Here is a 12,360-nt window from a genome sequence, read left to right on the forward strand (position 1 = left end):
TACATATGCATATATATGTATGTGTATGCATACTCATATATATGTGTGTGTCATACACACATACATAAACATACACACAGATATATGTATAAGTATATGAGCAAAATCCACTGGTGGCATTTCATATAGCTATGAGTCAAATTTGAAAAGTAATCAATCTGTAGTCTGATGAAATCTGGCCGAGGATGCCATCTTTTAGCACCCCCCACTACCACCAAAGAATCTTCTTTCTTTGCTAGTCCAGCTGCCTCCTTTCTTCCTCTTTCAGTCTGCATTATTCCCTCTCCAGGGCACTTTTGCATCTGTACTGTTTTGTGTCTGGAACACATTCAACCTAATTTCTTTTCTAAGTTTTCTGAGCAAATATTCCTATATCAGAGGGTCATTTTGAAATCAGTTTTACACATAGTGACACCCAATATCGTTTTCTTCCTGTGTCCTGGTTTATTTATTTTCTGAGTCCCTGGCACTCCCTGATATATCATGCAAATACTTGTTCCCTCGTCTTCCTCACTAGAGTATCAGCCTCTATGAGGGCACAATGTCTCTCGTTTGTGACATACCCACTGTGCCTAGTGCTGTGATAAGCTCAGTTGGTCTGTATCTACTTGATGGATGGGTTTGTGCCATTTATATTTAATGTTTGTGATTCAATAATTTAACCTGGTTAATTCTCTTTCCTAAATAGATTAGAAGTTTGCCTGTTTACTGTAAACTCTGCCGCTTTTACATCATGATTACTAGTTCTCCTCACAGATCACATTGTCTGTGATTGTTCATGATGCTGGCGAGTGAGTGTTAGAAATGCACTGAAAGGTAAGACGTTATTTCTAACAAACAATCCTGTGGTCACAATATACTGTACAACAGCAGCGGCAGCAGCAGCAGCAGCAACATTCCATATGATTCCAGCTTATGGTGGTTCACTTAAAAGTTTTTAAATTTATAATTTTTACGTTACAGAGGCAGTATATGTTCAGTAGAAACCATATTGCCTATCTTGAATTCGGATGTTTTCCTGGGCTAATGATACATGGTAGATCGTTCTTCAGAACAGTGGCAATGATCTACAACTTCCATTCAGCTACAAGATGACAGAGCAGAAACAGCCAACAGCCTACATTTTACTAGATCTAAAAATATCGTGGATGTAGTAAATACATTTTCCATTTAGAATATTTATCGAGGCAAAATTCCATTGTAAACAAAAGAACATCCCATTAAAAAAAAACTATTTCAAAAGTACATGCTCACATCAGACTTGCTAGCTTGGTAATAATTGATTTCAAAATGTTGATTAAAACCTACTTTGTTTCTATTTTATATTTTACTTAAAACATGCTATAGATGATCTGCTAAGTTAAGTATTGGCATTCCAACAAGAAAACAACTGCTCAGAATGAGCTCTCCGTCCTTCTCCATGCACCTGTAAAGCATATTGTTATAGCACAGGTGATCCTGAGCCACATTGCTGGGTCTTTGTTCTAGTGAACTGTAGTGCTGGCCTGGAAGAAAATTCATCCCTGGGTTGTGAAGTCCCAAAGGGCTGGCATGGGCTGTCCTATCCTTATTAGTGAGATAAGCACATTACAGAGCATTTCCAAAGCTCACTCAATGGCTCTCCGTGTGTTTAAAAAGCCAGGATGCCTGGGGTGACTTCAGAGGTTTTGTGGTAGAATTCGTTTGCCAGGTCTGTGCCCTCCAGGATAGGTGAGCAGAGCTGCTGACCACTTCTGGGAGGACACTGGAGACATGTTTGTAGTGTTCATGCTCCACCCCGTCTCTCTTGGACTGTAAGCTCTTCTAGGGCAGAAGATGTATCTGATTCATATTTTCTGTTCCCAGTCAAATCTGGCAAAATGCCTGGCTCACAGCAGGGCCTCAAAAATATTTGTTAAACAGATTCATTTTTTTTAAAGTTTAGTCAGATAGACTGAATTATGAAGTAGGAGTGTTTAATCTACAGGAAAATACGCTTATTGCCCAAACATCGTATTTTAAAGGGCCGTTTGTTTTTCTGTTGATGCTTTTGCCTTTAGATATGTCGGTGCTGAGCTGAGACACTGCTTTAAGAGGGATGTTTTGTTAAAATGAGTGGTTGGAAATAGTAGCCGTGGTTGACTCTTTTAAAACGAGGTACATAAGAATCCCCTTAGTAATAAGGTCACATTTAAGAATGCTTTACAACCATTTCCGTTTCTTCATAACACCTTTAATCTCGGAAATAGATTATGTGTTAATTTGGCTCTTATTGGTGGTTTAAAGAGTCCGGAAATGGAAACTAGTAGATTGCAGTTACAATGTGAGCCCATGAAAGACGTCTGTGGTTTCTTCAGTTCTTCCTGACATCTGCATGCGCCCTTGGGAAAACTTTAGTGAAGAGAACACTCGGGTAATGGGCCTAGTGAATGAGTCAAAGCGACTGCAGCTAAGAATGGCCAGCATATGGGGAGGCTGTCTGAGGCAGGGGTTCTCTGGACTCCTAGCCACCCGAGTCCCTTGCTCTTTCTGCCTAGTGTCATTCAGGCTGACCACATACCGTCTGAGCTAGTGCCAACTTGGGCAGCATGGGGCCAGGGATCTTTTTAGCATCTGAAGCTTCACAATGCCCTAACCATGACATAGAGGCAGGCCTTGAGCGTCCAGGCCACAGCCAACTGGGCCTTCTGTCCCACGGGGACCTTTGAAAGGCTCAGTGATTGCTGGTGGTTGGGGTCAATTGTGCAGATGTCTTTAAAAGGGTCTCACTGGTGACCAGAAAGTTACTTTGTCAAAATGACAGATGGGCTGTAGCAGTTCGTCTGCCCTGCCATTTCCCCTGGATCTCAGCACTGTTTGCTTGTCAAGGTCAGGTATTTTTGTAACTCCTACAGTACCCAGGCTTTCTCTGGGCAACCCTCAAAGATGCTTATGTTCTGTTGTTAGTTATTGACCCACAAGGATGGGAACACTTGAGGACGTAGGCTCCCAATGAACTGTAGATCTGGCAAGCAAATGGGTTCTGCTGTAGGAATCAGTCCTCCAGGGATGGCTGTGCTAACCATATCGAAGAAGTTTGGTTTCCGTGTTTTAAACTCACATTTTCGTCTTCAACAACAACTTCTACTGTTCCATTCAATTCGTTGTCTTTTTACACCAGAGAACCCAGCTTCTTATATTGCATAAAATCAAGAAAGGGACCCTTACAATACAGTAGCCACTGTCTTCCTCGTTTTCACATGGTCAGCTTTCTTACGGAATGGCTTTTCTATCATTACTCAATTATTTTGAAGTTATCATGTTATATCTTTCTTTCAAACATTTCCATTTACCCTCTCAGCTCTCTTCCAGATTCATGGCCTCCTTTTTCCACTAACTGTTGCAATGTACATATATTACACACTCATAAATACATAAATACAAAATGCCGCCTGGTCCGTGTGTATCGTGTTACCTGTTTGTGTGTATCCAGGGATGCTCATTCGGTATTGTAGGACTTCCTCCCTGGGGAAGACTTTCTCAGGCCCTCAGCATTCTTTAGTTGCTTCTAGTTCTCTGCGTAGGGTAGAGGCTTCACGGGCTTTCTTCCATCCACCAGGGCAAGTCTATCGTTATTCTTGTTCAACTCACATTTAAGCAGCCATCTTGGTGAGGCTTTGTGGATGTACCTTCTAACACTTTCACATCAAACTCCCTGGTCCTCTGGATCTTCCAATCTTTCTGTCCCCAAAGTCCTTACCCTCACTCCACACTCGCTCCATACCCCCCCACCCCCCCTTATCCCCTACACCAGACTGTTCTTTCTCCCAGCGATTAGGAAGGCAGGCCGATGCTCTCAATTCTAGATCCCACTGATAGCTGGAGCCGATTGGCCCACCACAGCGAGTGATCCCGAGGAAGGCATAGGGCTATGCCTAGGATTTCGCAGCCCGTTTCTCTCCTGTTTTCTTTTGGGGTAGGGGAAGAAGCCAATTCATTATCCACCACGTGCTGAAGGGTGCCCAGCAGTGTAAAATAATCAAAGGTGTTAGGAGTGGCTGCAGGGCCACTTGCGCGTGAAGCCACTTTCCTTTGCAGGGCCCACTCCCCTCACCTCTAGTTTGCAATTCTTCTCACACAAGGAAACTTGGGAGTGCATCACCCACTTCCTTCCACATCCCAATTGCTGGAGTCACTCTGGGGTGGGGAGATTTGAACAGTCGGCCAAAATAAATGATTCTAGCATTTTCCTTTTCTTCACATGCCTGGTTCCTGTCCACTGGTAGGAGAGGGCACAGCGTACCTTTCAGTCTGCCGTCTGCTTTGAGTGTGGTGGGAGAGCAGTGTCTGTGACAGGGCCCATGGCCACAGTCTCTGGCTGCTCTTTAACCAGTCTGTTTCGGTTCCACGGATGTGGGGCTGCCGGGAGACCTTTGCTTATACGATGTACGGTATAATAAAAAACAGGCTGTTACTTTCTTTGGGCTACTATTTTTATTTGGTGGTTATTTCTTTTGTGTTCTGCCATCTCTAATGTTTTGGTTCTATTTCAAAATATGATTAAACAGAATGAGGAGCTGTTTGACACTGCCCTGTTTTAAATCACAGCTGGACTCGAGCAGCCGGGACATCGTAACAGCCCACGTTCCTTTGTTCTAAGAGTCCCTCGAACAGGAAAAGCTAAATGCCAGACCTGAACCCTTAAACCAGACTAGGACCTCCAATAACTCCTCCAACAAACTAGAGCCTGCTTTTAAAAAAAATGAAATGTTAGGGAACTCGAACGTAAAAGGAGCCTCCATATTAATCCCCTGTTGCTTCTGCTGGCACGTGTCATATTTTCAAGGTACAGTATTGGGAGAGCACTGTCACTCCATGATGTATGAGGGCCATATATCATCAGCACACCGTCTTTGTAAAGGATGCGGGTAGTAAAAGACACGATTCTGGCCAGACAGAACAGCAGGCTCCGTACTTCTTTCTTTAACCCCCCTGCCTTTTTCTTTAATCTCCTTCTGTTTTGTGTTGCAGAGAAGTGAATTTCTTCATGGGATATGACTTGTTGCAAAATAATCGTTGGCCCCAGTGGGCTTCATAAAGTCTTTTAAATGGTCGGGTTTCAAGGGCAGCTTTGTCCTGAGTTTGTACTGTGAGCTGGGCCGGAGGAGGCCGAGTTTGCCAGGGCCCAGGTCTCTAGGGTAAACTCACTGAGCCTAGACAGGGAAGAAAGAACAACACTCCCAGATGTAGTACAATGGACTGCACGATGTTCTTACAAGACATTTTAACACAAAGTCTCCAGAATTATGGCTCTGGGATGCTGCAAGGCTCATGGGAAAGTATGCCTGTAAGCACACGCTGAGGAAGAAAGGAAAGGACTTGAAAGAGTTGAGTCCCCCCTCTGATCCGTCTTGCAAGTGATTTCAACTGGTTACTTAGAAGCTGGGGCTCGCTTTTAAGTCAGAGATATAATCTGTCTTTCCTAAAATGCAACATATATATATATATATACATATATATATATGTGTGTGTGTGTGTGTGTGTGTGTGTGTGTGTGTGTGTGTGTGTGTGTGTGTGTTCAAAATGAAACTGTAAAACACCAAGGTTTATAATGGTCTGAAAGTTGGGAATGCTTGATGGATCTATGAAGGCAAATATTTAAATTCTTAGCTGCTGAGAAAGATGGCTTCTTTGAGCCTTTATACCAAAGCTGTGAACTGTATGGTTAAGTCACTCTTCCCTAGCAGAGAGCCCTGGTGTGAGGTCTCTGCCTTGGCTTACTGTGCAGGAGAGTTCCCAGGTTTGAGTCTCTGCCCTGGCTATCTAGGAAAGAGAGTCCTGAGTGTGAGTCTCTGCCCGGGTTTTCCGGGCTAGCTATGCAAGCTTGGTAGACTTCTCTGTTCCTGAGTTTTCTTCCTGACAAAACAGAAGGAGCACCAATGCCTTCCCAAGGCTCTTTGCCTGAGGGAAAGGTTCAAACACCACTACAGATGTTCAGGACTCTAGGGTTTCTAGAGACATGGGGTCCTGTGATGAGGGCAGCGTCTTCTGCACACCTCTGTGCCACTCACTATTTGACTGGAAACAGGCCAGGAGAGTTTGTGACCTTGACTACTGAAGGGATTTGCAAAAGTGGTTCAGGTTAGGGGTGGAGAAAAGCTTGGAAATGCTACTTCCCAAAACAAGCCGGAGGCCCAAACTACAGGGGGAGTTATTATTTCCAATAATTCGAACTGCCTACCTCTTTGTGTCTTTGGGCACGTGCCACTTAAACCTTTCTTTCTTCAACTTTTGCCTGTATCTCTGCTTTTGAGAACCTCAGAGGTTTGACATGTGGAGTGAGGTCTCCTCTCTTTCTAAGCCCTGGTCAAACTCTTTCATGGTTGTCTTGCACAAGCATAGGCTAACCCGGGTGGTTAGTTTTTCTGGAAAATTCCCAGAGTAGCTCAACTACATGTTAATCTATTTCTAAAATCTCAAGGTTCTGTTGGGGCTAACCTAATCCTAATACGACATACCTGTAAATTTTAATGCTGTGTCTTAACAACTGCCCTTCTTGCCTGGACCTTAATCCAGGCCTGAGAATCGTACTGAGTTCCCAAGCAAACTGCTTACCAGTTCTTTGAGGGGCCTGGGACACTTTAGTTCACTATGGACTGTTTCTTCCTCTGCAAAACTTAAGAAACCTGTGAGGATTAATGAAATAATGTCTGCTGAGTTCTTCAGAAGAAACGTGCTATGTCAACACCAAGTATTATTCTTCCGTTTATGAGAGGTAGTATAATATTGCCTCCGAGAAACTGGGACTTAGGTTTAAAAGTACCATAACATCCCCTTTGGCTCTTTGGAGGCTTGAGTTGGGTTAGAATTGGGCACTTCAAGGAGAAGTCGAGCCATTTAACTTCATGCATGGGGAGACTAGAAATTCTAATGAGAATACACTCGTTGATGTTGGATCGGTTTTTCCTGGTCTCCCTTCCTCCGAAAACCCGACACAAAACACCCATATTCTGAAGGACGAATTCCTGTCTGAGCAGTTTTGAGACTGCGTTTGTGAAACACCACTGCCTGTGCTTTAGATGAGGCCGTTAGGAATCTGCTGCAGGGTCAGAGTGTCCCATGATCCTCACCCATTCCCACGGTTCTAATCTGCAGGGGAATTCTTTCTAGTACCCTTCCTTCCTGCAGATAGGATGCTTGAAGCTTGCACTGATCCCTGTTCCACAGAACAGAGTGGCGTGAGCCCTGTGTGAACAGCTTCATCTCTACAAGTTGCCACGATTATGGGCAAGAACTTCCCTCTAGCAGCTGCTAATAGAGGGATGGGGGCCGTTGGGGATGGGTACGCATCTACTCCCTTGGACGTTTGCATTTGGATGGGGGATTTTTGAAGGTTTTTTTAATAGGTCCCTTCCTGAAGTTAGATTATTATGATGAAATGGCAGAGGGACCTTAGGGTATGAGTAGGAAGGAGAGGTGAGCTGAAGGAAGGACTCCTATCTTAGGAGAGAGTCACTTCTGCCTGTTGATCCTCCCCAACAGTCCTCCTTGGCCCATGTGCTCTATTGATATCCTTTGGTGGTGGTGGTGGTGGTGGTGGGGACCACAACTCCACAGCCTTCCTAGTCTTCTGCCAAAGGATCTGCCTGGATTAGCATTGTTGTGAAGGGCCAGCCGCGTGCCTTTGGTTCAGATCTTGCTTTCACAGGGGCTAAAGCTGAAGGAAACTGAAGGTTCTTCCAGGAGAGGAGACTCGTACAGCCTGCTAGGTCTCTAGTACAGCTGACAGAAGTGGCACATCAGCCATACTGTAGGACACTTGTGATACTGTTTCCTGGTTTAATAAGAATGTTTACCCCCACCATTGTCACTGTATTGGCTGCTGAGTTCCTATCTTCAGTTTATTGTTATTTTTTTTAAACATAGATAAAACACCCATCAGGTAATCGTTTCTACATTCTAGAATGGGATTGGTTCTTGAAAAGAAGTGTTTTGGAAAAAAAAAATTATCTTCAAGACATATGTGGAAATATTCAAGAACGTCTCCATGGAATCTCTCTTTTCCAGCGTGTGGAAGCAACTAGAAACATGTCACGTTGGTGCTTTGCTGCCGTCTGTACTCATGATCCCACTCCTTTCCAGACAGGACAGTTCTGTAGGCAGGAGTCAGGCTCAAGGCTGCAATTCCTAAGGCCAGGGAGCTCTGTGCTGCCATCTGGTGGCAGGTGTCAGACTCAGCAAGCTGGCTCCTGTCCTTCTGTCTGTACTTGGCTTCTGCTGGAGCTGTGGTTTGGCTGGTGTCCTTATGTAGTTTTCTTGCCAGACATGTAATTTTTTTCTTTTTTTACTTTCTACACCGCCCCCTTTACTTTTTTGCATGTTAACAAGTTGTCGAGGGTGCACTGCAAGGCTATGATTTTTTTGATGCATTTATTGATATCGAGGTGTCTGTGGTCCATCTTTATGGAAGGAGACACTGACTCAGATCTACCTCCCCAGCTGGCTGACCCCAGAGATGACAAACGCAGAGACATGGCGGCCGAGAAAGCAGAGTCATGAGTTGACGCTCACACACGTTGCTCAGCTTATCACGTTTTGACCTTTTCCTTGTGTGAATGTGGTCTTTTGGCCGTTGCTTCTACGTGCTCAGAATGGATAATTTTCCAAACCCACCTGGAATTTGTGGGAAACTAAGGGTGTCAGTCTGTCTTTCAGAAGTGTGATAGGCCTGGCCCTGTTGATACCTGATTGCCACCATATTTCTCATCTCCTCAAGGCAGATGGTGTCTGTAGTAGTCCCATGATTCTGAGGCTGGCCCTTGGAGTGATTCTATTGGAGGCAGAGGCTCCTTTCACATGTGGAAATATATGAGGCGAACCCAAGCAGGGATACTGTTTTCTTTCACTCTCCTATCCTGAATGCCCACAATGTATCCAAGTACCGAAGTGTAGCATTTGCATGGCAGAGATCAGTTCGTGTTCCAGATCTCTCTCACTTGTGTTTGCCTATCCTGGGCACATGTCCCATCTTACTTCTTTATCTGTAGGATCAGGCTGAGATGGCAGTTTTCTGATCTTACTTAGCTCAGACTCTATAAATATCATCGGAGGAAGTACACAGTGTGTGTGAATCACTATCAGAAAGTGTCTGCTGAGTTGAAACCTGAACCGAGTGAGTCGCACACCTATAGCCTCAGCTATGATTTGTGACGCCGTGGGGTTGACAGGCTCCTGAACACGGACGGGGCTCTGTGTATACCACTTCTTGCCAGAGCCACTGGCTCCAGGATATGGGTTTTTTGGGTCTTGTCTAAGCCCAGGAAGCCAGGCAAGTGGTGTTAATTACCTGTGTCTGAATTTCCCATGTAGCTGTTAGGATCAATTAAGGGGATGAGGAAGCAGGGTCTCAATGGCGCTCTTGCAGCTTCATTATTTCTTTCCTCGAGGGCCTGGGATTCTAAGTCCATCCTCACATCCACACCAACCAGACTGCAAACACACTCCAAGGAAAGATGGGATCTGGCAGCTCCAGCATGACCCCAGTGGGATGTAAAACTTCCTAAGGGTGAACAGAAAGGAAATTTTATCCCCTAATATATACCTAAAGCTTAGGTATGCCTGCCTGCCTGCCTGCCTGCCTGCCTGCCTGTCTGTCTGTCTGTCCACATATATTTTCAACCCCAGAAGTGACTGTACAAACCATTGGCCTGGAATGTCATTCCTGGTGACAATTACAAGCCCTTTATGGTGAATCTCAAGATCCCGCTACTGGTTTTGAGTGTGTCCCGGGTTTCTAATTTAGCTAGCAGTTCTGAAGCGTGTGTGTGCCTTCCTCCTTACCATCTCACATCGCTTCTTTCCACCACTCTGGCTGTCCTGAAAGTTCGAACTCTGCCCCAGGACTCCTCCTTTTAGAGAGGACGCTGTCTTAGGAGGACCCTTCTCTATGCTGTGATCGGGCATGCTGCATTTTTATATATGCCCGAGGCAGACTCTCTGCTTGCGATGTTCCCATCGGTCACAGTCTTCCTGGGGTGGGGGAATCTGTGCTAAAATAGGAGATGCAGAATCCACACGTTGCAAGTGAAGTCGCAGCTAGTAATTTCAAGCAGTGCTCACATGCATACAGGTGCATGGGAGCCTGTTAGGCACTCTTGTTTTAGGTCAATAGTCCTTAAAATTTTAAAAATGTATCACTTTAATTTATATTGTGATTCTTTCTAACAATGTTTGGAATTTGAAAAGTTCTAAAAACAAAAGATGTGAACTGTGATACAGTTATGTTTGGGAAGAAGAGAAGGAAGCTGCAGAAGTGGACGGCTTAGAGCTAGGACACCTGTCTGCTGTCCCCATAGGCCCTAGAAAGCTCTGTCATCTGTCTAATCTTCACTGGGGACCGGGACACTTACAGCTGTGCTTTGCCAACTTCTCCTTCATAGATTATTCAGATCAGTGCTGCAGTGGGCGGGAGGCAGAGCCAGCTTTCATTAGAACCTCTCAGCAGTGGTAGGGCTGTTCTAATGCACAGATAAGAAGGGAGACTACTGTACCACAGGATCTGAATGGATAGGTGAGGTTAGCTCTGTGGGTAAAGTAACCATAGAACAGATAATGGGAAAGTCGGGGTGTGGGGGGAATGGGGAGAGGAAGGAGAGTGGGAGAGAGGGACGGAAACAAGGATGGAGGGAGAGAATGGACAATGCATTGGCCATGTCAACCACACCCTCTAACCCCTCACTGTCAATCAAAACAACAACAACAACAACAACAACAGTAGCAGCAGCAGCAGCAGCAGCAGCAGCCCTGCAGGATGAGTCCAGGTGTCTGTGGTAACTGCTCTTTCTCTGTACATCCATCAGACTTGGGACATCCTTGGGGACATTAACATAGGCCATGGCAGGCGTCAGGTGACCTGGCAAAGCAACAACGGGGCAGGGAAATAGCAAGGCTTCTGTAGAAGTAGAGCTGTTGAAGGGCAGAACCAGTCCTCTCTGCCCCCTCTCACCCACCGGAGGAGGACTGAGATGGTGATTTGAAGGTAGTAGGGCTCTGTGACTCCTTGGAAATTCCAATCATTTGAAGGAAGATGATAATCCAGGTTGATTTCAGAATTAGATACTGGGGGTGTCTTGTAAACTCTAGGGCATAAGAGAAATTTGGGAGCAGCACAAAGGGGTTCATTTTCTCTTACAACTACCTGGGGTCTGGACTTGGTAGGTGAGCATGGGCGGGGCTCTCAGACTCAAATGCACACACGCATGCGCCCCTCCTACCTTTTCGCCATTTCACACACAATCACAGCCGCCTGAGGTCCTAGACCAGAGATGGCGAGACCTTCCTTCCACCCTTGAACTTCAAGGACACTGAGAACACAAGACTCTTCATAAGGTCCTATTCTCTGAGGAGAGCTGTAGGCTTGTTCCAAGCTGAGCAGAGATGGCACTGTGGTTCCCCAACTTGTCAAACGCCTGGAAGTGAGGGCCATGAGTAGCCACAGCCTCAGCTCAGACCTAGGGCATGGGTGGTGCACGTTTGCGGATTCAGAGGGATTCTCCCTGGGGCCGCGGAAGCCGCTTCAGACCTGGAAGGAAGGCCAGCTACCCTCACTGACTTGTGGTTTGTTCTCCTTATCTGTAAAATTGATCTCACGGGATTTAAATCTCAATGGAAGCCACAGTACCAGGCCTATCCTGAGTCTTTGTTCCATTGGTCCAAGGTTGTGTGATTGGAGCTCTCTATGGAGCCAGGCACGCCATCCTGTTCAGATCTCATCTAAGACATTTTAACGGCTAACCTTTCGGGATAAACCAAAGATGCAAATGCTTACCACACTTTCATTAGCATAAGTGCTAATGTAAGGCAGCTGTCCCACAGCCATAAAACACTGACGACTGTGTCTATGCTTGGCACGTGCAATATTATTTTTTCTCTTACCGAACCGGTTCAATGCTCAACCTCGCCGTTATTTGAGTTGGAACTTTAGATCGGTGCATTTTTAATGCACTCTACTATTAAGGCTTGCTGGACAGCCGTGAGAAAATATTTTTGTTCTCACGATGCAATCTTGGCCCAGGTAGCCAATGGGCAAAATAGGATTTGCACAAATATTATCATTTCTGGAGTGCGTACTGAAAGGAAACCTTAGGATGGAGCTGGAGAAAGTTTCTTCCTCATCATGGGGTTATCTGGGCAAGGCTGGCATCTAAGGATGGAGTTTCCCCACTCCCCGAATCTCTGAAAGCATGCTACGTTCCTCATCCCCCATATTCCCGGGGGACGGTTCTGTTCCAGGGAAAGAAAAAAAATCCCATCAGCTATCTCAGAGTTTCCTTGCCAAGCTGAATGCGAGATAGGACGAGGAGACTACAGCTGTGGCTTTGGATTCCGAGTGAAGTTGATCCC

The 12,360-nt window shown here is 45.5% G+C and overlaps 1 protein-coding gene across 2 annotated transcripts in view; it reads left to right on the top strand.

Annotated features, from left to right (window-relative positions):
- The window catches only part of Bmper (BMP-binding endothelial regulator), a 248,005-nt gene that overhangs the window by 19,998 nt on the left and 215,647 nt on the right, over positions 1–12,360 (top strand).

Source organism: Rattus norvegicus, chromosome 8, assembly GCF_021556685.1.
Source record: "Rattus norvegicus strain SHRSP/BbbUtx chromosome 8, alternate assembly SHRSP_T2T, whole genome shotgun sequence".
NCBI classification, from domain to species: domain Eukaryota; kingdom Metazoa; phylum Chordata; class Mammalia; order Rodentia; family Muridae; genus Rattus; species Rattus norvegicus.